This window comes from Thalia democratica, chromosome 2 (assembly GCF_965202585.1).
Source record: "Thalia democratica chromosome 2, ktThaDemo2.hap1.1, whole genome shotgun sequence".
NCBI lineage: Eukaryota > Metazoa > Chordata > Thaliacea > Salpida > Salpidae > Thalia > Thalia democratica.
The window spans coordinates 17,560,932-17,586,224 of NC_139166.1; the positions used below are offsets into that span (position 1 = coordinate 17,560,932).

The window sequence follows — 25,293 nt, forward strand, 5'->3', positions numbered from 1 at the left end:
GAAAGCTGTAGGAAAATACTTAATTTTTGATTAGACTATTAACACCATTCATCGTTAGTTCTATATTATAAACAATTTTTTTAAAAACCATAGTAGCTAAAACTTAAATATGACGTCAAGAAATTCACTAATTAGTTTGGGTAGGACTTTTTATGGGTAGTATTTTATGTGTAGAATTGCTGCAATCAATTCTGCCTATAATTTGATGTGATGTCATTAACATTATGTGTAGTATTTACATGTTGCTGCAATTAAGTTGCTGCAATTAAATGAAAAATAAAATACTGTCCACACCTTATATAGATATTATGGATAGTTTTTGTTGTTTTAAATTTATAAACAAACAAGTAAAAAAAACTTGAATACACATAAACCAATTGTTTGATTTATTTGTACATTTATTTAAATTTTATTTTGTAAACTAACAGAAGTATAGGCTAGACTTATTAAAAGATTATGGATGTGTTTTTCATTTAAGATTTAATAAAGAAAAAAACTTGAATACACTTAAACCAATTGTTTGATTTAAAAGTATATTTATGTAATTTATATTTTTTATATTAACAGTAGTAATGGCTTGGCATATTACAAATATTTTGAAAAAAAAATTTATTTAAGACTTTGTAAACAAAATAAAAAAATTAAAATTGAACACACATAAACCAATTGTTTGACTTGTAGTTGTATATGTGTAATTTATATTTAGTATACTTATAAAAGTACTGGTTTGCTCTTATGTGTACTATTTTATGGGCACTATTTTATGTGTAGAACTGCTTCAATCAATTATGCCCATAGTTTTATATGAGTTCATTTAAATTATGGGTAGTATTTAGATATTGCTGTAATTAAATAAAAATAAAATACAGTCCAGGCCTTATATAAATATTATGGATAGTTTTTGTAGTTTTAAATTTATAAACAAACAAATAAAAAAACTTGAATACACATAAACCAATAGTTTGATTTATTTGTACATTTATTTAAATTGTATTTTGTAAACTAACAGAAGTAGTGGCTAGACTTATTCAAAGACTATGGATAATTTTTTTATTTAAGATTTAATAAAGAAAAAAAAAGCTTGATTACACTTAAACCAATTGTTTGATTTAAAAGTATATTTAAATATTTTATATTTTTATACTACCAGAAGTAATGGCTTGGCATATTATAAATATTATAAATATTTCTTTACTTAATATTTTATAAACAAAATTAAAATTTAACACACATAAACCAATTGTTTGATTTATAGTTGTATATATGTAATTTACATTTAGTAAACTTATAGAAGTAGTGGTTTCGCCTTATGTGTACTATTTTATGGGCACTCTTTTATGTGTAGAATTGCTTCAATTAACTTATGTGATTTCATTTAAATTATGGGTAGTATTTAGATCAGGGTTTCCCAAACTCATTTACTAAATCGCCCCCTTTTCAGTAACTTGAAAAAAAAATCGCCCCCCACGATTTTACAAAGTAGTTTTTCTTTTGAGTACAAACTTTTGAGCTAAAAAAAGTTGTGTTCGAAATGTAATTTAGTCTTGTACTTCTTATGCACGCACTTTTGTGTTCAAAGTAGTTTACAGAGCTTAAGAAAATAATTTACAGTTTTTTTCTTAGAAGCCCAGTAAAGTGTATTAAAATACTTAATTATTAAAAAGCCTTGAGTAATCTGTAATCAATCCTGTTTAAATATGATCTGTTCTGAAACTATTGAAACTTTTAGGTCAGTGGTGGACAACTTTTGTAGTCAGCAATTCATATTTACTAAAAAATATTTTCTACTTTCAACTCGTTAAAAAAATGTAATTGCGGGCTGCATGATTTAGAAAAATTACAAATAAGAAAATTAAAAAACTCGAGCAAAATTGTAATAAAATGATTTAGTATTATTGTGATCTAGGAAATACTTTTGTGAACTGAAAACGAAATAAAAGCGTATATCAAAATATTAGATATCAAAAACTAAATTTATTTATTTTGCACAAGTAGTTTTCAATTTACTTAGCGGGTCGAAATTCGACTGGATCTGCGACTGGATCTGAGCCGTCACTACCCACCTGAAATCTTAACTTAAACCTGACATTTTAATAATATCTCATATAACAAATTTCGGACAGTTAGAAGTTAATACTAAGTAACTTATTTAAGCCGCACAAAATACTTAAATTACTTTATAAATAGGCTTTTTTAAAGTATCTATACCAGAGGTTACAAAACTATAAAAGAATTAACAGTTTATTTTACACATAATGAAATATATATTAAAATATTATTTCTGATCTAGTTAAAGGAAGTTTGACCGACTGGTTGATTATCTCACATGAAAAGTAGTTTCATCAACATCTTCAGTTAATGCAGTAAATTTACTAATTTCAATGCTAAGATATATTGTAAGCAAGTTAGTTGTAAAGTTAAAAATTTAATTTCTAACTTTTTAAACTATTTGTTTTGTAGTAGAATACCATGAAATAGCATTTGACTTGGAATAATCTTTAGGGAACTAAACCTTAATTCTAACAATTTTTTTCTTTATTTAAATTCGAAAAAAAAATCCAATGTTTTACAGTTAATTCTGTGAACAGAAAGTAATCAATTAAAAAAACTTTTAACTAGGTTTAAGTTTTGTTTTGTAACTGTAACAGTCTTTTTGATGGCTTATTTAATTCTGTTTAAAAAGTTTTTTTTCTAGCTATTAGCCTACAATAATTTAACAGAGGAAAATAGTGAAAAACTAAAAGCTAGTGTTGAAGTATTAAAATAAACTAAGTATATTCTAATTGCTAATATATACTGAATTCAGATAAAACAAAACGTTTTATTAATACAAAAAGCTTGTATTAATAGTTTAAAACTCCTTATATTATAATAAACTTTTGAACAATAATAAATCAAGTTAGAAAATAAAATTGTGTTTAAGAAACTTTTAAATGAAAAAGTAGAAGTCATTTCAAATAGAAACCTCAAATTTATACTCTTTTAAAACCAAAAAAATCTTTTTAGAAATAAAAACTTTAATGGTTGTCAAAATATTACAATCAGATAATAGTTTTATAGTGTTATAAGTTGTACACAGATTAAACTAGTAATAACAAAAACCTGTCAAATAAAGGTCTTTCAAACAAATATTTTAATCACTATGCTATAAAAACTTTTAGTGTAATGTAAAACAACGAACATCAACTACAAAATTAACCAGGTCAAAATAAAATTATTAAAATCTTTAAAACATAAACCATTTAATAAACCGCTTGAGTTCGCACTTTGAAAAAAATCTAAGAAATTTATTACCATATTTTATTTTACAAAATGACAAATTTCAATATGTTATACGCAATGATGTTATGAATATCCATGAAATCCACTAAAACATAAAACAAAATTTCATTAAAAAAAAAAAGATCTATATAAGCTATTAAATATTATATATATTTTGTTTTATTAATATTTAGTTAGTAATAGACTTTACTTTAGTTAAATTTATGAAAATATAAATTTGCACTTTTTTTTGGGTAAAAAGTGCGAACTCAAGAGGAAGTCTACCGTAAATAATATTTATTAGGCATTATGCAAACCTGTTTTAGAATAAATAGCTTAATAAAGTTGTTATTATAAAAAGACTACTTAAATACAATACAAACCAGGTTAAATAAGAAATACTTCAAAAGATCAAATAAAATTAAAAAACTTTCATAAAATAATGTGTGCTACTGAAGTCTAATATAATTTGAAGGATGAGGAATATGACTGCTTGCAAGTTTTTCTAATCTGATTCTTAATAAGTCAAATAAAGCCTCAAGTCACCTCCTTTACAAATATTTAGATTAGATATTTTGCTCAAGATGTTGATAACTGAACTGAAAGCTTTCTCAACAACATAGCTAGAAGGAAAAGCTATAAACAACAATCTAAATTCCTCTAAAATGATTGGATATTTTTGCCTTAGTTTTTGTTGAGTCCAAAAGCTTTCATATCGTTTTTTGGAAGAATTTACTTTAAGTTCAAGGTCAGTTTGTAAGTCTGAGAAGGTTTCCTGTAAGTAGTATACTTCAAAAGTATTTGCCTCGAAGGGATCCATACTTTTATCTATATGATAGCTTTTATGTGTCAAACCTAAATTTTACTACTTAATATGTTAAAATTGTTAAAAATTTCAGATTTTTTCCAGGTTTTTTTTTTGCTTAAATTGTCAAATTCTAGGTTTTTCCAGGTTTCTAGGTAAATTGGCAACCCTGTATAGTTTTATTTCTTAGTCTAACTTAGTGACTTTTCAAAAAGCAACTGGAAATATCATGAGGTGATAGTTAGTAATAAATAACATAGATTTTTACAAACAATTTATAACCCCAAATAACATATATGTCAGGTTATAAAATAGTGAGAGGGATTCCAATCGTCTATGATATTAGTAAATGTTAAATATGGAAATATATAAATGAAAATATAATATTTATTATAAAGTAGGAGTCATAATCACAAGATTTTTTTCTTTTTTTTTTCATAAATAAAATAAATTTTTTTGTTTAAGTTTTACCTCAGGGTCAAATAATTAATAGCAAGCTAAAAATAGTAAAATAGCAAGAAAAAAAGTAAAAATCTTATGAAAACCAAAAATTTTAAAATCGCCCCCTTTTCGCCCCCTTACTAGTTATCGCCCACCAAAATACTAAAATCGCCCCCAGGGGGGCGATTTCGCCCACTTTGGGAAACCCTGATTTAGATGTTGCTGCAATTAAGTAAAAATAAAATACTGTCTACTTTTAAATCAAACAATTGGTTTAAATGTGTTCAAGCTTTTTTTATTTATTAAATATTACATAAAAAAATTATCCATAATCTTTTAATAAGTCTATTCACTACTTCTGTTAGTTTACAAAATACAATTTAAATAAATGTACAAATAAATCAAACTATTTGTTTATGTGTATCCAAGTTTTTTTTAATTTGTTTGTTTATAAATTTAAAACTACAAAAACTATCCATAATATTTATATAAGGCTTAGAAAGTATTTTAATTTTCACTTAGTTGCAGCAACATCTAAATACAACCCATTGAATATAATTGATTGAAGCAATTCTACACATAAAATAGTGCCCATAAAATAGTACACATAAGAGCAAACCACTACTTTTATAAGTTTACTAAATATAAATTACATATATACAACTATAAATCAAACAATTGGTTTATGTGTGTTCAATTTTAATTTTTTTATTACGTTTATAAAATCTTAAATAAATAAAAATTTCAAAATATTTATAATATGCCACGCCATTGCTTTTGTTAATATAAAAAACATAAATTAAATAAACGTAATTTTATATCAAACAATTGGTTTAAGTGTATTCAAGTTTTTTTTCTTTATTAAATCTTAAATGAAAAACACATCCATAATCTTTTAATAAGTCTAGCCACTACTTTTTCAGTTTACAAAAAATAATTTAAATAAATGTACAAATAAATCAAACTATTGGTTTATGTGTATTCAAGTTTTTTTATTTGTTTGTTTATAATTTTAAAACAACAAAAACTATCCATAATCTTTATATAAGGCCTGGACAGTATTTTATTTTTCATTTAATTGCAGCAACTTAATTGCAGCAACATGTAAATACTACACATAATGTTAATGACATCACATCAAATTATAGGCAGAATTGATTGCAGCAATTCTACACATAAAATAGTGCCCATAAAATAGTACACATAAAAAGTCCTACCGAATTAGTTTTAAACAACAGCTAACGAACAACGTAAATTAAAATTCAACGCAAGCAAAATGTCTCTATAAGTTTGCAGTTTACTAAACCACGTGATTATTTTCAACGAGCGTCAAAGCTATCGAGCAAAAACACGTTTAAAATTTGCAGCGAAATATTATAGCACATTCTGTCGAGCTAAGGGCAAAAAAATGAACGCTTGAACGAACATATGCTAGCATTCGAGTGCGCTACAGATTTACTTGCCTTGACATTTGGGTTTATAAACAGTAATTTTTCGCCTTGAGACAAGCGTCGATGGTGTAACGGTTAGCATTGGTGCCTTCCAAGCACTAGTTCCGGGTTCGACGCACTTTTGTATTTTTGGTACAGTAGTGAAATATTTTGCATGTAAGAATGGAATGATGTAAATGTTTTAAGTAGAAATGAATAATTTCAAACTAATTTTAGCAAGCTTTATGAAACTTTAATAAAAATTGTAGAATGACTAGTGATGTAAATATACAATTTTTGACTGTACTTTATTTTGAAATTATAAAGTTTGAATCAAGTAGTAAGCAAGTAATTCAGTAATTATTTTCATGACTAGATACAAGATATTGAAAAAAAAATTCGAGTAGCTAGTTATTTGTTGGAATGTACTAATACTCTTGTTTTTAATTTTTACATAACTGTATTTTTTTCATGGTTTAGTAGTCAAGTCAAAAATCAAAAGTCAAGCTCACCTACTTAATTATGTACTACCATTTAAAGTTAACTAGTAGTTATATTTACTAGAAAATATCGTTAAAAAACAGGTCATAAATTGTACCTATTTTCTTTTTAATATACATTCATAAATATTGTTCTGTTGACCCTGCTTAAACAATATGTTGTTTTAGATTCTGTTTGATATTAAAAAAAATAAATAAAAAACACAAAATCAGCTGTAATAAAACAATGTTATTATCAAAAGATAGTTCATTCACCAAAAAACAAAAAGAAACCAAGCCCAACGTTGGGCTCGAAACCACGACCGTTGGATTAAGAGTTTAATGCTCTACCGACTGAGCTAGCCGGGCACTTGCAGTAAAGTCTTGTTACAGCTACATATTTGATAAATTTTAATTCAAACTCTCATTGATTTCTTTTATTGTGTATTACCGGTTAACAATTTAACGGTTTGGTTCATGTTTTATATAATACTGATATATTCTATGTACAACATACGATTTTTGAGTTTCTTACTTTTTTAAGAAAAGTAAAATAATACTTTAAAATTCAATTTATATTTATACCTTAGAACTTAAGGCTCTTTTGATGTAATTATGAAATTTGAACGTTCGCTCAAAATATAACTCAGCGTAAGCCAAATATTTTTAACTAAAACAGAAAAAAAAACTTTCTTTTCAAATCTTAAGCTTATTTGTTTTAATCTGTTTGTTTAAATTTAAATTTGTTTAAATTAATGATTGTAATATTAACATTATGTTAACAGTTAAATTTTTCAGCTGCTATATGGTTACTTATTCAAACATAGTATAAGTATCGAAAACTAGTTGTGATTAAAATTAAGAAACTTAATAGTTAACCTTAATTAATTATTTTATAAAAGTACTTAGCTTTACTTAAATAAGCAACAACACATACTGCAATTTTTTATTATATCTAAATTATGTTTAAAAGTAGTTTCTGTGTAGTCTAGCAACAATAACAGTCTAATTTAAACTAGTAAATAAGTTACTTGTTTGAATTACTTTGTTTTTGTTGTCAGTTACAAAAACAAAAATATTTACAAATTTTTTTATACCTCCACATATTTTTGTTCTGTTATAAATTGTTCAGTTAAAATTTTATTAAAGCTTGTTACACACATTTTTTAGTCTAGTAGTAGCACAAAAGTTTAATGATTTTCGAGTAATCTTATAAAAATAAATTAATACTAAAACAATTTACGTTTCATAAAATGGTATATTATTTAAATGCATGATGAAACTAGTATACTAAATTGATAAATAAATGCTATTTTAAGTATAAAATAATTTTTATTTAATATAAATAACAAATGTTTTTCAGACTTCAAGTAAAGCTTTCAAGCTGTAACACTTTAAACACATGAAAGTTAAGTTAAGTATATAAGTTGTTAATACACAATCATGTAAACTTGTTTACTAAAATCACCTGTAGGTTAAAGAAGTCAACGTGTAGTATTTTTGAAAATTTTGTTGTTTTTTAAATGTTGATAAATAACAAAACCTTTTTAATTAGGTTATGCTTATATTTGATATATGTATTATTTTCTTACCTAAGATACAAAACTAAAGTGGTATAAAATGTAATAGTGTTTATAGTTATTTTAAATAAATTATCTATTTTAAAGCTTTTTAGTAAGCTTTTAAAAAATGCTTAAATTAATATTTTCAGATAAGTGCGAAATTACATTTATTTTTCATACTTCTTAAGTATTTTAAAGACTGTGAAGCGATTATCTTACTTGTAAAAAATATAATTGAAATAGTTTAAGGTATCTTGAAGTGCAGTTTTCTAACTTATAGTTGGTAACAGGGGCGTAGCGTGGGGAGGGACACTGGAGCATGCGTGCCACCCAAAAAAACGAAAAGAAGTAAAAAAAAGAATGTAATATCTTTATCCTTCATTGTTTTTTATTCCTGCTTAATTTGCCTTTTTCAACTATGTTTATCCAGTATTCGAAAAGTTAAACGAAATTTTGAATACCCATTGGTGACAAGTTAGAGAAATTACCCAATATACTGATTCGGTGTTGATGAAAAACTCCATAAGGAAAAATTCTATTACCTCATTAACTTCATAAGATTTTAGACTCAAAAAGTACGCAACTAGTTAGTGCACCGCTGTAGTATAACCTTATGGCAGCTTATTTTTCTACAAAAAAATTACAAAAATACGACACGCTTAAAGGAAAATTAAACAATTTTACAAGTTTTTTTTATGCTACAATAAATGTTTAAGACTACTGCTAGTTTTCTGATCTTCATTTTTGTAAACATACAAGAAAAAGCGTGTCGGTCTATGAGAAATAAACTTTGTTTGTGATAATTATTTTAAACAAGTCCAATCAGATGAATTAAATTTAAAAAACATATCTTTAACTATTTTACAAAGTTGTAATAAACTGTAATAACAGTTATAAAGTTGATCTATTTTAACTTCTGTGTACTTTTATTTAAATTATGTGCAATGAGGTGTTCTTATCACTGTTTTATTGTATATTAAAGAGATTGATATGTTTTTCGTAAATAAAACAGATACTTTCGTTTTATTGAATATAATCATTTTTAAAGATATAAAGTTTACTGTTAGTAGTAAAAACAATTTTTATTTAATAAGTTTACATTTGTGCAAGTATAAGTAATTGTAATGAAATTTATACTTTTTTTTAATTGTTTAATTTTGTAATGTATAAGTAATTTTTACAACAGTTACTTTGAACTTATTTCACTTATTGACTTTTTTTTCAACTTTTTTACTTATAAAAAGATCTATTTATAGCTTATTACAAAAGTTTTAATTTAGGTTTTTTTTTTGAGAAAACAATTGCGAACCCCCTGACCAAAATACTTCGCTACGCCACTGGTTGGCAAGATTATAAATGCAATACAGTCTCATTTACCAAGTGGCCCGTTAATCTGTAGTTGTGATTTTTCAGAGTGAGGGAAGTCCTGGATTCAAATCCCAGGCTGGTTATACTTTTTGATAGTATAAATTGTATTGGTTAGTAGTGTAAACTTCTACTTATTTTTACTACTGCGTATTACTTCTTACTTTAGTAAGAACATTAAATAGTTATCAGCTTAAGTCTTATTTTACTTATCTATATTTTTAAAACTAATTTTATAACACGTTATTAATAAAAGTCTTATAACAGAAATTTCTCAACTAAATTTAAATAACAGTGCAACTAAAGTCTTTTATCATCTGTGAATGTTGTAAATCAATTCAATTTCTCAAAACAGTTTTCGAAAATAAAAACAATAACAAACAATAATGATAAGCTCTTAGTTATTTATATTTTAAGTATTATTTGATTAGAGTGAAACCCTTTTGTAAAACCATAACAATTTGAACAGTTTTGTTTTAAGTTTTATACAAATTACGAAATGCAAGAATGTAGAAGCAAAAAATAACTATAAATTTTTAGGTTAAAACTGTAATTAAACCTTACTAAACTAGTACAGCTAAAATTGTTTAGTAGTAAAGAAAATGGAAACTTAAAGTTGAATATACATCGTTGATTACATAAAAATAAACTTAACTTCACGTTAACATTAAACTTCAGTAACTATTTTTTTTAAATTTATATTTAGTAAATATTAAGATATTTGAAATTCTAAAGTGATTACAACGTTTACAAAATGTATAAAGTAAAATGTTTTCAAGCAAAATTTTTTTTTTGTTTTTTTAGAATATGTACAAATTAAGCCACAGTTATAAATATAAAACAAGCTCATGTAGTAATATTTAAAACTAAAAGTTGCTTTGTAATTTATGTAATGAAAGGTTTTTATTTTTTCTTTGTTTTAACAATTATTTAAACTTTAGTTTAAGCAAGTCACTAAATATAATTTAATGGTACGCTACTAAATTAACGTAGTAAAAATATAAGTAAATAAAAGACAACGCTTTATGGTTCAATCAAGCAAGTTATAGGCTTTTGTATTACAATACAAGAAAATAGCAAAAATTTAAGTTTTTATGGTCTAATTTAAACAACAAACTATTTGACAGTGTCGTACTAATTTGATAAATAAAGCTTAATAAACGTTTTAAAAACGAAAATTCCAAACAGTATTACGACTCAGTGTTTTTATATAAAAGTCATAATATCATTTATTTCTTAAATTAGTTAATTATAATTTATAAATGACATATAAGAATGCTATAATCTATCTTTAATAAAAATAGATTGCTTTTAAAATTATCTGTACATTTTTTCATGTTGAAATTTTTAAATACCGAATATCTTTTGTAACAGTTTTTTATTAGACTTTCATGAGTCGTAAATTATTTATAAAACCAATTTTATTTAAATAAAAATATGTATAGTGAGAGAACCAAGATAAATATAAAATTAAATACCTAAAGCTACATGAAACACTTAGTGATTACGTAAAATGCTTTAGAATTGCTGTTATGACAAGTTTATTAAACTTAACTATTTATTAAAACAACTCAAATACACTTGCTAACGAAATAATTTCGCAGAAAAATAACAATTTGCTCACTACTTTTTTTATTCAACTGACTCACGTTTCTCCGTGTTAATGAAGTTAAAAAGTTTTTACGGATTTATCTAAAGCTTCCAAGTAACAGTTTTCAAAGTTACTTGGAAAACTTTGATGAACCCGCAGAACTGTCTTAATTTTTTTTAAACAGAGAAACGTCCGTCAGTTTAATAACGAAAAGTAGTGTAAAATTAAGTACAACACAAAGTTTATAAATAAAACTTATATTAATCTATTAAACTGTTTTCTTAAGTAAAGTTGTACTTTTCAAATTAATATTCTCGTTTATAAAAATTGACTTCTACGAACCTAACAATAAAAGATTTTTTCACAATTTTTAGACTACTTATTTTTAAACATAAGGTATCTTTGATATTAGTAGATTTTTTTCTTTTTCTTTGCAAATAGTTTATCTGAAGCTATAAACAAAAAAATAAGTATGTGTAATAAAAAAAAACTTGCTTGTTCGATATTAATATTTGTTTTGTCATCGATGTATTAATTTTTTTTATAAATCATGTTTTATTTTAACTATGTTTTTCAACTATAAAAGTTGACATACCTTTTGTATCAAAAATATTAGCTGTTCAGTTATTAAATAAAATTAGAAGATCTAAAATTAGATAAAATTAAATTCACAATAATCAATAAATAAATCACTTAAAAAGTGCAAAACAAATAAAACCAGAACCAAAAAGATAGAAAATTTTACTAAACTTCCAGCTTACAAACAAAAATATACTTATTAATTACATGCAATATAAGCGAAACACTTAATAAAAAAGTTTGACAAAAATGAAACCTTTTTGTACAATGAAAGTAAAAATGTTTCAGCCCGGGCTCGAACCGGGAACTTTTCGCGTGCGAGGCGAACGTAATGACCACTACACTACTGAAACACTTGCCAGTAAGCGTAATATTGCGTATATAAACTTGTTGTACCTTTAATTGACTCTCTTTGAAAGCTTCAAACGACGAAAAATCGGCGAAAATATGCAGTGCAGAAGCCTGGACTATCGTGTGCCGTGAGAAAAGCTCAAGTTTAACAAAAGAGTTGATCATCAGACTTCAGTCATTCCATCTGATCATCAGTTTTTGTTGATTGATACGAGCGTACCAGATGTCTTGCCTAGTGGACAATGTATTGAACGTTGTACAGCAAAAAACAATGCTGAAGTTACTGATCAATGCCATCAAATGGTTGCTTCATGTGAAAACATGATAAACCGTTTGTAGATAGAAGGCTATAGGTTTTTCGGTTGTGACTGACTGATGAGTCCTAATAAGGACGAATCCGTTTTCAGTTTACCGAAAGCATATGGTCTGATGATCTTTGAAAGCTTATGAACATATTCAATAGTACAAAGTAAAAAATGCTGTACAATACAATTGTGTTGTTTAAGTTAAAAATTTGACTTTAAATATACTTAGCAAATTATTAGCCTAAAAGAAACTTAAATTGATATATAGAAGTAATTGCTACAAGATTGGTTTTAATTTAAATTAAATTAGCTGAAGGTCTACCCTTAGAAATAGTTAAAACTAGACTTATATGTTTTAACATTTGAATCTCACTTAGCTATAAATATACATTTTTTCGTTTTTAACAATATTGTTTCAAAAAATATAGAAGTTTTACTATTATGCTGACAACTAGTAAATGAAAAAAATGTTTAAATAATTTGAAAGGTTTTTAAATTTTTTAATCATGTAGTATTTTTAAGAGTGCAAACTTTGTTAGAATAAACGTTCTCTGTTTAATTAATTTAGAATTTTGGTGTTAGTGTAAAATATATACTTATGAGCTTTGAAAAAATATCTCAACTTTTTACTAGCTAGCAAAACATAAATGTACAACTATGTGACAAAACAGAAATATTTAATTAATTGAAAGTTGTTGTAAACATCAAATAGTACTCAAACTAGTATTAATTTTAATCAAAAGAAGACTTAGTTTATAAAACTTGAAACTTTATTTATATTACAATCAGTAAAACTTTTTAGTTTAACTTTTAGGACAAGCTTACAAGCTTAAAGTGACTATTGAGTATTAGTTATTTATTTATTGTCATACTTTGTTTAGTTGTAGTATAGTGATATGTTAATTTATTACTTATCCACAACTTAAATCAGTTTATAAATTTAAATAACAAATTTTCATTAGCTAGAAAATTTTATAATATATTTAGCAGTTTATTTCTACAGTTAGTTTTATCATTTATAAACACCTCAATTTATTTTCTCAGTCATCATTTAATCAAAACATACTTAGATTCAAAAATATTAATTTTAATAAAATCATAAACTTAATATTCTTTGGTCACACGTATGGATACATACAAATAAAAACAAAAGCAATTACAAAATAAAATGCACGACTTGAAATGAAATTTTTTTACAAATAAACATCAAGTTTATAGCCATAAGCGTTAAACCACGTGAGAGTTTACCGCTTAAACTAGCAGATAAACTGTGTATAATTCTGCTAGCGAGCGAAAACGCGTTGAAAATTTGCAACGCATTATTATAGATCATTTTGTCGAGCTAACGGCAAAAAATTAACGCTTGAACGCACATATGCTAGCATTTGACTGCAGTACAGAGCTAGTTGCATTTTCATTTGAGATTATATACAGTAATTTCTCCATTTCAATACAAGCATCGATGGTGTAACGGTTAGCTTTGGTGCCTTCCAAGCACTAGTTACGGTTTCGACTTCAGGTGGACATGTATTCAACATAATATAATCTTAATTAGATAAAACAGTAAGTAAGGATCAACGAAAAAAAAGTGTTTTAAGTAGTGTTCGATAGTTTAGTTGTTAAACTCATTGAAAAATAAGTTATAAATCAATAAACCTAAAACATACACAAAAGAGTAATTATTTTTATTTAAGTATTATAAACTGAATTAAAATTACTATATTTAAAAAGTGTATTTATTCAGTTTTGTAAAATCAAAAACTTCAAGATAATCTACAGAACTCTATTTGAATTCTATTTGAGATAAAAAAAAATATTTTTGAGTAAGATCTAGAGTTTGAAAATCCGCTTTGCGGTGAAATATTGTAATTGTTTTTCTTTAAAATAATAAATTATTACTTATAAAGATTTTAAATATATACATTTTTTTTTTAATTTAACTATATACTATCAATTTTTTGTCGATTGTTGCATAGTTTGTAACTTCAATACGTTTTTTGCAGCAAAACAGTTTGAAAATCTGTTTTACGATAAAACTGAATAGCTTTAATTTTTTTAATAAATTCTAAAACTTTAAAATTTAAATATTTTTTGAATCGTTTCTTGTCATAAATCAATTTTAACCAAGTATTCAATAATTAAAAAAATTTACTCACTGGATGTTATGTTTCTATCAATTAACTTTAATTGTTTTTGTTTATAATTGAGTTCTAAAGTTAAGCTAACAAATATTTAAGTAAATAAAATGAAAAAAGTATAGTTTTTTTTATACAGTTTGTCGACGTTTGTATATATAATATAATGCTTATTATAACTTACACAATCGTACGTTTTTGTATTTAGGTTGCAATTTTTTTTTACTCCTGCTGAAAATAACAAAATAATTTAATCTACTTACTAGAAAATAAAATATTGGACAGCAAAAGATGTTATCAAACTATTAGTAATAATTTATACTAAAAATTTACTTTAATAAAAACAAAAAGGTGCCTAGTTTGGGCTATCTTCAATATATCTTAAAGTTCTAACTAATTTTTTAAAATGTGCTACTTATAAGTATAAGTAAATTAAAGACTGATAAGTTATTTACTTAAACTTGAGAACACTTCTATAAACATTATTATAAGTAAGATAAATATTTTAAGTTTTTAAGTTTAAGTTGGTTACATAAGACACTTAAAATGTAAAAAGGTTACTTTTTAAGTTAAAGAGTATTGCTAAGTTTCCAATTTTAGCGTATAATAATCAAACGTTAATTTTAACTTTGGACAACATATCGTTTAAAATCACTTTTAAACGTAAACTCTATTTTGAATGTAAAGTAATTTTTGAGCGTAAAGTATATTTTAAAATAAAAGTCAATTTTGAATGTAAAGTATACTTTGAACAGTAAACTAGTTTTGTGTTATTTTATCACCAATCACATATAAACTAAAACTTACTTGCAACTTTATTTTGTTATACAAATTGCTATGATCACATATAAATTAAAATATTTTTAACATTGTACATACGTTCAAATGGTTTTATTTAATTGTAAGAAAAACTTTTTATTGGCTCTCTAAATATTTTTTTTAAAGTTGATGTGACTTTAGTTTTATTTTTAATTGCAAAGATAATAGTTTAGTTTTTCGAATATTGAAAAACTAAGCATTCATGTTTTAATTAAATTTTTGAAAAAGTAAACAAATTAGTCAGTGATTAATATTTACTTATTGAAAATTCATTATAATGCTAGTACAGTTTACCAAAAAAATTGCTAGTTTCATCAATTTAAATCTACTTGTTATAATTCAAAAAAGCTACGTATAATGTAGTATATAATTTAAATACTCAGTTAATCTTCGACTACTGGGTTGGCCGAGTGGTTAAGGCGTTGGACTTAAATTCCAATGGACGATTGTCCGCGTGGGTTCGAACCCCACATCCAGTATTTTTTACGTGTAGTATTATTATTTTTCTTTTTATAACTGTAAGTTTTGAACTAAAAAAAGATTTTGCTTAAAAGCCTTATAAATATTATTTATTTAACTTAAGTGTTTAAAGTTTACTTTATAAGTTCATAGTTTTATAAGCTTGTAGTTTTTATGTTTAGTTGAGAAAGTTTTTAAGTTTTTATCCTATTTTACGCATCATAACGTGTTTTATGCTATTAACTTACTATAAAGACGTTTTTAAAAGTAAACTAAAAAAGTTTAAGCTCGTTTTCTTTTGACTGTTACCTTAAGTTATAGTAGTGATTTTAATTAACATTTTAAAAATTAAAACACCATATTTAGAGGGTTGAATACGTATGAAAGTTAAAAAAAAAAACTTTTTTAATCATAGGTAATTTTTATAGTATATTTAGTTTATAATACATGGAATAACTTGAGTGATTTTACAAAAAACTAAGCGTAGTAATACATAATTAAACTAAATGTAGTTTAAACAATAGATAAGTTTCAAAAATAAATAGAGTATAAATAAAATATTTTTTGCTAATGGAATCTACGGTTTTCTACATTTGTTGATAAATAGTTTTATTACATCTTGCTCTAGTTATTTGTTATTTAACCTAGATTGGGCCGACAGGCTACAAAGTTTTACTTATATGAACGCGATAGTTGGATACCACGTAACCGACTGCGTGGCCTAATGGATAAGGCGTCTGACTCCTAATCAGAAGATTACGGGTTCGTGTCCCGGCGTGGACTTCTTATCACAACTGCATTAGAGGTAATTCGTTGGCTTGGAAATAACCTAATTGTAAAATTCAACCGAATAAATTGTTTCCTTATATTTTTTTTTGAAAAATAACTTCAACTCAAAATTTAAATTTAGTAATGTTTCACCTGTTTGAACTAAATCAAACGAGATCATCACTCGAAAAAAACTGTAATTTTTTTTATATCAACATGTAAGAAGACATTAGGCTATACTTTATTTAAAACTTGCGTTTATGTGTAAGAAAACAAAAACAAAATAAAACTTATAGCTTAAAGCTATCAACTTCGGAAAATTATTATATCGCCAGGTTAGTTTATGTTAAGGTTAGTAAAATGTAAGCTACTTAATAATAATATAATTTTAAAACATAAACAAAAAATATACTTACAATTAGCATGCTTATAAGATTCGTGAACAACAAGAAAAAACAACTCTTGTAACTAAAACACTAGGTTAATTACTGCTTTTAGTGTTTAAAATTCAATTATTGTATTGTGACGTAATTATAACTTAGGCATATAAAATCTTAAAGCTCTATTAATTAGAAATTTTGAAATTAGTTACTTTTTTTGGTTTTAATATTTGCTTGTGCAAGTTGAAATAGTGGGGAACAGGTCAAAATTACACGAAGACAAAATTGCACGGGGGCACAAAACTGCACGAAGATACTTTTGTACCAAGGGTCAGTTTTGGACGTAGGGTCATTTTTGCACGAGAGTAAAATAAAGCAAAAGAAAACTATAAGATAAATTAACATAATACCAAAAAAAAAAATTATGCATAAAGTAATACTTATTTTATATATATAAGTATATAATTTAAAATATATATTATATTATACATTATAAATATAATATATTATAAATTATATATTTGTAAGTATATAAGTACTTATACATAAATGTGTAAGTAATAGCAAAAATTAAAACAAAAAACAACTAATAAAAGTTGTTATAAAAATAAAAAATTAATAAAACAAAATAAATTAAGTAAAATAAAATAATAAAAATTAAAAAAAGTCATTTTAATACAAAGAAAAAATTCAACCCGTGCAAAAATTTCTTCTTGCAAAAGTGACCCTTCGTTCAAAAGTGTGTTTTTGCAAGTTTATTACGTGCAATTTTATCCTCTCGTGCAAAAGTTTCTTCGTGCAAAAGTATCTTCGTGCAATTTTGTGCCCTCGTGCAATTTTGTACGCTCGTGCAAACTTTAACGCTACACTAAATAGAAAATAGTGATGTATTTATCAAATTTTCTTAAGGTTAGAAATAAAGCATTTTAAAATGAAAACATGAACGTATTAACTCGTTCCCTTTATTTATAGAAGTTCTCCCGTCAGCATTCGCTATATTCATCTTCTCATCATTACTCATGCAACAATACGACAACTTGCAATTATAAATAAAAACTAACTTTAAAGGTGATTGAATTAAAAAATTTTAACGCGTTCTTACTCGCAGTATGTCTGTGATGTTCCTATTAAAAATAATTGTTTGAAGCATAGTTTATCAGAACTTAGTCTTGAAACATATTTTTAAATTTTTGATTTGTTTGAACTCAGTATCAGCCAAGTTTATCAGCACTGAAAGCTTAATTAAATATTTCAAAGTTTAAACACTTTATCAACTGAAAAATTATTAAAAAAAAGAAACATGAAAAACATTTTTAAATCCTTTTAACAAAACAAAACATAAAATTAAGAAAAAAAAAGTTTGTTCTCACGTAATGAAAACAAATAAGATAAATTATTACAACAAAATTGAGCGAAATATAGTATAAAACATTAATACCTGACTAATAAATGCTAGTTGTAATGAAATACTTTTATGATCAATAAAGTATTATACTCGACTAAGGTTTATGTTTAAAGTTTTTTGAATAAAATTTATTGACAGCCAGTGGTAAACAAAAACTTAAAGAACAATTTTTCAAATGAATATCAATTATTTCTATAAAATTTTAATAAACTTTATTCTGTTGTTTTTGTAAAAACGTAGTACTGTAATTATATAAAATGTTACTGATTTTAATTGTTTTAAATAACCACAAAACACACGTATATTAATAAAAGCTTGAAGAAATTACGTTTTATAGTTGCAAAGTTTGAAAAGTGTTTATTACGTTTCTTTCTTTAAGTATTTGTTGATATTAAATCATTGTTAATAAAATACATACCGATATAATCCATGAAATTAATTTTATATTCTCGAGTTGTAAATTACTTTCACAAGCGTCGATGGTGTAACGGTTAGCATCAGGGGCGTAGCGTGGGGAGGGACACTGGCGCATGCGTGCCACCCAAAAAACGAAAAGAAGTAAAAAAAAGAATGTAATATCTTTATCCTTTATTGTTTTTTATTTTTGCTTAATTTGCCTTTTTCAACTATGTTTATCTAGTATTCGAAAAGTTAAACGAAATTTTGAATACCCATTAGTGACAAGTTAGAGAAATTACCCAATATACTGATTCGGTGCGCAAACGAAAATGCGATGTTGATGAAAAACTCCATGAGGAAAAATTCTAAAACCTCATTAACTTCATAAGATTTTAGACTCAAAAAGTACGCAACTAGTTAGTGCACCGCTGTAGTATAACCTTATGGCAGATTTTTCTACAAAAAGTTTACAAAAATACGGCACGCTTAAAGGAAAATTAAACAATTTTACAAGTTTTTTTTTATGCTACAATAAATGTTTAAGACTACTGCTAGTTTTCTGATCTTTATTTTTGTAAACATACAAGAAAAAGCGTGTCGGCCTATGAGAAATAAACTTTGTTTGTGATATTTATTTTAAACAAGTACAATCAGATGAAATAAATTTAAAAAACATATCTTTAACTATTTTACAAAGTTGTAATAAACTGTAATAACAGTTATAAACTTGATCTATTTTAACTTCTGTGCATTTTTATTCAAATTATGTGCAATGAGGTGTACTTATCACTGTTTTATTGTATATTAAAGAGATTGATATGTTTTTCGTAAATAAAACAGATACTTTCGTTTTATTGAATATAATCATTTTTAAAGATATAAAGTTTACTGTTAGTAGTAAAAACAATTTTTATTTAATAAGTTTACATTTGTGCAAGTATAAGTAATTGTAATGAAATTTATACTTTTTATTAAATTGTTTAATTTTGTAATGTATAAGTAATTTTTATAACAGTTACTTTTGAACTTATTTTTCTTAATGAATTTTTTTTCAACTTTTTTACTTATAAAAAGATCTATTTATAGCTTATTACAAAAGTTTTAATATAGGGTTTTTTTTGAGAAATTAATTGCGCACCTCCTGACCAAAATACTTCGCTACGCCAATAAACTTAGCATCAGTGCTTTCTAGTCACTCCATAACAACTTCCGGTTGATTCACCATTTACCAATAAAACTTTGGAAAAATACAAAAACTATTTTCTATTCTCTAAAATCTTAGAACATTTAGACTACAACAACTGTATAGTGATAGTGAACCTGAAGGCTCATTATATAAACTAAGTATTACTATAAAAAGCCAACCTTGCTAATACATTCTAAATAGAACCTCTTTGTGATATTTACCTAAGTACTGTTCAATAAGTTATACAATTTATAACACATTACAATATAAACAAGTAAACACACACTACAAAGAATACATAACATAATAGTCGATTAAATAATACTTAGCTTAAATAAGAGTTAACAGGTGGCTTTGGCTCACCATTCTACCAAAAGCAACGTTTATTCAAAGTTATCATATTTAAGCATTGAGAAATTGGGAACCGTTCAGTTCCAACCTAAATCAAATCCCACCCGGTCATTTCCCACCCGCACAACTCCCACCTGAATCAAATCCCACCCGATCAAATCCAACTTGAAACAAATCCCACCCGAATCAAACCCAACCCGATCATTTCCCACCCGATCATTTCCCACCCGAATCGAATCCCACCCGATCAAATCCAACCCAAATCAAATCCCACCCGAAACAAATCCCACCCGATCATTTCCCACCCGCACAATTCCCACCCGAATCAAATCCCACTCGAATCAAATCCCACCCAATCAAATCCCACCAAAATCAAATTCCACCCGATCAATTCCTACCCAAATCAATTCCCACTCGATCATTTCCCAAACGAATCAATTCCCACCCGAATCAATTCCCATCCACATAATTCCTACCCGGTCAATTCCCACTATATTATCAAACCCGATTATATTTATTCTTGTACGAATTAAAAATTTTAATACGTTTGGAACTCACATTAAAATTTTATTTTTTGTATTTTCAAAAATCGTTTGAAATATGAAATTAGTAAGGTAAAAACGATTTTTTTATTTAAGCTAAAATTTTTACTGTTGCTTATTTTATCATGTTTTTAGTTTAATGTCATTTTTGTTTGTTGATAACTACGATAATTAAATAATTACGACTTGCGAGCAACAAAAAGTTGGTCTGTTACTTGTAAAATGCTATCATTGTTACTAAAGCTTAATCTAGATCAGGTTTGAATAATAACTAAGTTTTTAGTATCGGTACCATTTTCTATCATGCTAACTAATTTACGTCCAATTAGTTTTTTTTTTTGTACGAGTTGAAACAATTGACATTGACACTTAATTATATTTTAGTTTTTGTAACTACTTAAAACAACAAAATAATATAGTACTGTACAACATAGTTTTTTTTAATAAGAACTTTGAAATTTTAAAATTATTTTAATGCTTATTATATTAAACTCTAGACCTAAACTACTTTTGTTCGTTTATGACTAGATTTTTTTAAGTATTTACGGCCGGCAAGGAAAATTGGCCTATATTTTGTAAATTTATCTTCATTAAGAATGTAGTATGATAATTAACCAAAGATTTATAATTACAAATTTTATTAACCAATTTCAGAAATAAAAGAGTTTAATTACGAACAAAAACGAAAGCTGACACAGATACTACAATATTTAAGTTATTGGCTTAAATGCCTTATATATAAATTGATTCAACTAAATCAATCCCACTAAAGAACTTAGAACTTTTTTTTAACGTTGAGTTCTACATTTTTAAAATAACTAAAATATCAACATTATTGAAAATGGAGAGATGAAAAATTGAATATATAATAATAACCAGACAAATTATCAATAAACTTTGTAAACAAAAGAATTTTTGAACGAACAAAAACTTATACAGATACTAATAAGTTGAAGTTGTGGGCTTAAATGCCTCTTATAAAAGTCGATACTTGATCATGGCATTAATAATCAAATATTTTTTTTACAAAGTTTTACATTTTTAATACAACTGAAATTCAACATTAAAAAAAACGAAAAATTTTTGGGTTAGATTTGATCGGGTGGGAATTAATCGGGTTGGATTTGATTCGGGTGGGATTTGATCGGGTTGGAATTGATTCGGGTTGGATTTGATCGGGTGGGAAATGGTCGAGTGGGATTTGATTCGGGTGGGAAATGATTGGGTGGGATTTGATTTGGGTGGTAATTGATCCGGGTGGAAATTGATCGGGTGGGAATTGATCGGGTGTGATTTGATTCGGGTGGGAATTGATCGGGTTGGAATTGATTCGAGTGTGATTTGATTCGGGCGGGATTTGATCGGGTTGGAGTCGTGTGGGTGGGAATTGAGCGCGGGTTGGAAATGTTAGTATACCGAGAATTTAATCTTTTTTTTTGCAATCTCTTCTCTTATACAATTAAGAAAGCAGTGAAGCATGTATTACTGCTACACTCCCTTAACCTGTTTTTTTTTTAAAGTTAAAATTTGTTTCTTAGATTTTAAAATTAAAACATAATTTATGAAATTTATTTCATATTAGGTTCTTTCCCCCTCTTAAAAAACTAAAAAAATCATTTCACTGGTTAAGTTATTTTTATATTGCTATTTAAAACATTAAAAACTTTATAGAAAGTATCAAAAGACTTGAAAAAATACTTATATACATAACATAAGTGCACATGCAAAGTTATAAGTGAATTATATATTAAAACTTTTTACAACAACTAAAACACTTAATATGTTTGTGTTAGTTCAAATTTTTATAAAGTCAGCCTACTGAAGTCCACTTCTTTTCCTATCATCTTGTCGAAAAACTAACGTCTAATGTCCATACAACTTTTGTGTTTGGTACAAATAGGAAGGTAGTTGTCGCCGACTGAATGAGTCCGAACATCCGCTAAGTCAGACGATGACCTTTAGTAAAAGTTGAAGTTGGTGATGAATCAATTCATCTAATTACATCGAACTTGATGATCTTCATCAAACTTACGGCTGTGACGTCATAATAGGCTGACATGAACTAGATTGTTCGTTGTAGTTGTCCATTGATATTTTAAGATGTATTTAGTTTTATATTGTTAAAATAAATGTTATATTTAGTCACTCAAGATTAAAAGACATTTTAAATGCTTTAACATTTAAAACTTTTCAATAATTAAAACAAGTGTTTTACTAATAATATTAAGAAAGAAACTTTGTTTTCGTAAAGTAACATTTAATAAGTGTAATGTTTCGGAAACAATTAAACTGTAATAATATTATCACAAAACTATTAAGTTTTTAAATAAACCCCAAATGAAAGAAATAATTTAAATTCGTAAACAAATAGAGGAAGGAGATGTTTTGAAATATGTTTAAAATAATCAATTACTCCTTTTCGCTACACAATTTCAAAACAAATGGCTTGAAAAAGCTTTAAGGAAATAACAATCAGACTTCGTAAATAAATAACAATTTTGTTTTTAAAACAATTGTTAAAATTAACTATGAGAGTTACTCCTATAAACATTTTTAAAGTATTTATCAAATATCTGCATCGATAAAAATTATTTTAATTTCTAATATAATATTTTAAAATCATCTTAAAATAGCCAAAACGAAATTAAGTGTTACTTTTAAGTGAATGAAAATAACGTCATAAGAAATGTGCAAAACTTAACTCCCTTTACACAAGTACATTAAGTTTCAGTGAAAAATCAGCTGTAAATGTTTATTTGCTAAAACATACATTTGTTTAAAGACTACTTAAGAAGCTTTTTTTTTAACAAAATAAACTTTTTATTTCAATCTTCACAATAACACACTGACGTTTTGTAGCTAGTTTTTAAAAGTTTAACAATTACGAGTTATTTTAATGTGAAAACAAATTGAACAGTTTTTCAACAAATAATTTTCTACTTTCCTGATTAAAATGCTTTTTTTTTCGAAGCAATAAAATGTCCTTAAATGATTTGCTAGTACATTAGCTGCTTGCTTAGACTATTCATTTATTCTTAACCTCTAGTATAGAGTATTTGCTAAAAATTTTAAGAAATATCACTTTCTTTTCGACTAAACTTAGTTTTTTAAATCGAAAGTTTGCGGTATCATTACACATAGCAACTTATTCGCAACATAAATTTAAAGAATTACTTGCTCATAACTTATAAGAAAGTTTTTTGCTGTCTGCAGTTGTTTAAAATAATCTTTTTCATAAGATAGATTTTCATTTTCTTACCCAAAGGTAAATATAAGAATGGCTACAGATTCAGTATATCCACGATATAAACATTTGTAGCTTACTTTGAGCAAAATGCGAAACATTAGTTAGAAGCTTTTTGTATATGTTGAGAATAAAAGTCAACAAGATTCCTATTCATCGGGCTCATTTTTTGCTGCTAAATGTTTTCGTGGTTTAAAAAGTTCCTCCCTATACTTTTATAAAAAAAACAATTGCAATGTGCATTTATTGCGCTCGGTTGACGACTTTTTCGTGTGTTGGGGTCTTAGATAGACTGCATTTTTTGTTTAAAATTGTGCACTTTGGCACTTGAAAAAAATATAAAGAAGGTAAATGATAATAACCACGAAAACAAGAAAAAATTAAGTATTTCTTAATCTTGAATAAACAACACTTTGGTTACGCAGTTTTTGTATACATTTAACACATTAAATAATTTTAAAGCCAATTTTTTTAATAAACACTAAGTAGTTTTTACAAAGAAGATATTTAAGAGAAAAAGTCAAATTTTGTAGAAATAATTTTTTGGAGGTCGTCGTGACTTTTAAAACTTTATTTAAAAAATTTCTGAAATCTTTTTAGACTCAAGTTTGTATATAAGTTAAGTGAAAAGTCATCCCACTTTAAAATACTAAAATGATTAATGAAAAAAATATGTACATCTTCTATTAATTAAAAAGGTGACTTCTGTATTTATATAAATTATATACTACAGCAATTCCAGAACAAAATAATTCGCTGCGAGCAGGATTTAAATCTGAGCGGGCAATGCCCATTAGATTTCGAGTCCAACGCCTTAACCACTCGGCCATCGCAGCTCCCGTTAAAAATATACTTTTATTGTTTATATAGTTAAGTAGTTGCCAATACAAAACAAATCATATTAAGAAACTAAGTAAATAAGTTTTTTTAAGTGTATATAGTTTATAGTTACAAAAGACTAAACTTTTCAAAAATTTGCTATTTAAATGTTATTTAGTTATGTTATAGTTTTGTTATTTAGTTCTTATATCCAACAATAACTACCAATAAATTTATATCAATACTAATTTACTCGTAATTATATTCAACAAAATATATTCTTCGTAAGTAGATGAAAAATGATTAATTTAAAAAATAAACAATGCATAGGCAAACATAACTATTTTTTTTTTTAAATTGATATGATAAAATTAAATCATTTTCTAAAAAGAAGTTCATAAAGGAGTCTGACAGGGGACTTAAACCCCAGACCGTTGGATTAAAAGTCCAACACTCTACCGACTGAGCTAGCCAGGCTCCCATCGACACTGAAATTATAGCGTTTATAATTAAAATCGTTATACATTGTGACGTAGTGATTCAAACTTTGTGACGTAGTTATTGAAACTAATGTTGCAAAATAGAAAATACTTTTCAATTTTTTTATTTAGTATTTA

General features: G+C 25.8%; 3 non-coding genes across 3 annotated transcripts; 1 reads left to right on the top strand and 2 right to left on the bottom strand.

Moving 5' to 3' along the window:
* Positions 1–11,793: 11,793 nt before the first annotated feature.
* Positions 11,794–11,866, bottom strand: Trnaa-cgc (transfer RNA alanine (anticodon CGC)). The gene has a single exon. It is a non-coding gene; the product is annotated as a tRNA-Ala (tRNA).
* A 3,653-nt stretch (positions 11,867–15,519) lies between these two features.
* On the top strand, positions 15,520–15,602 carry Trnal-uaa (transfer RNA leucine (anticodon UAA)). The gene has a single exon. It is a non-coding gene; the product is annotated as a tRNA-Leu (tRNA).
* Positions 15,603–24,611: 9,009 nt separating this feature from the next.
* On the bottom strand, positions 24,612–24,693 carry Trnas-cga (transfer RNA serine (anticodon CGA)). Its single transcript has one exon. It is a non-coding gene; the product is annotated as a tRNA-Ser (tRNA).
* Positions 24,694–25,293: the final 600 nt, after the last annotated feature.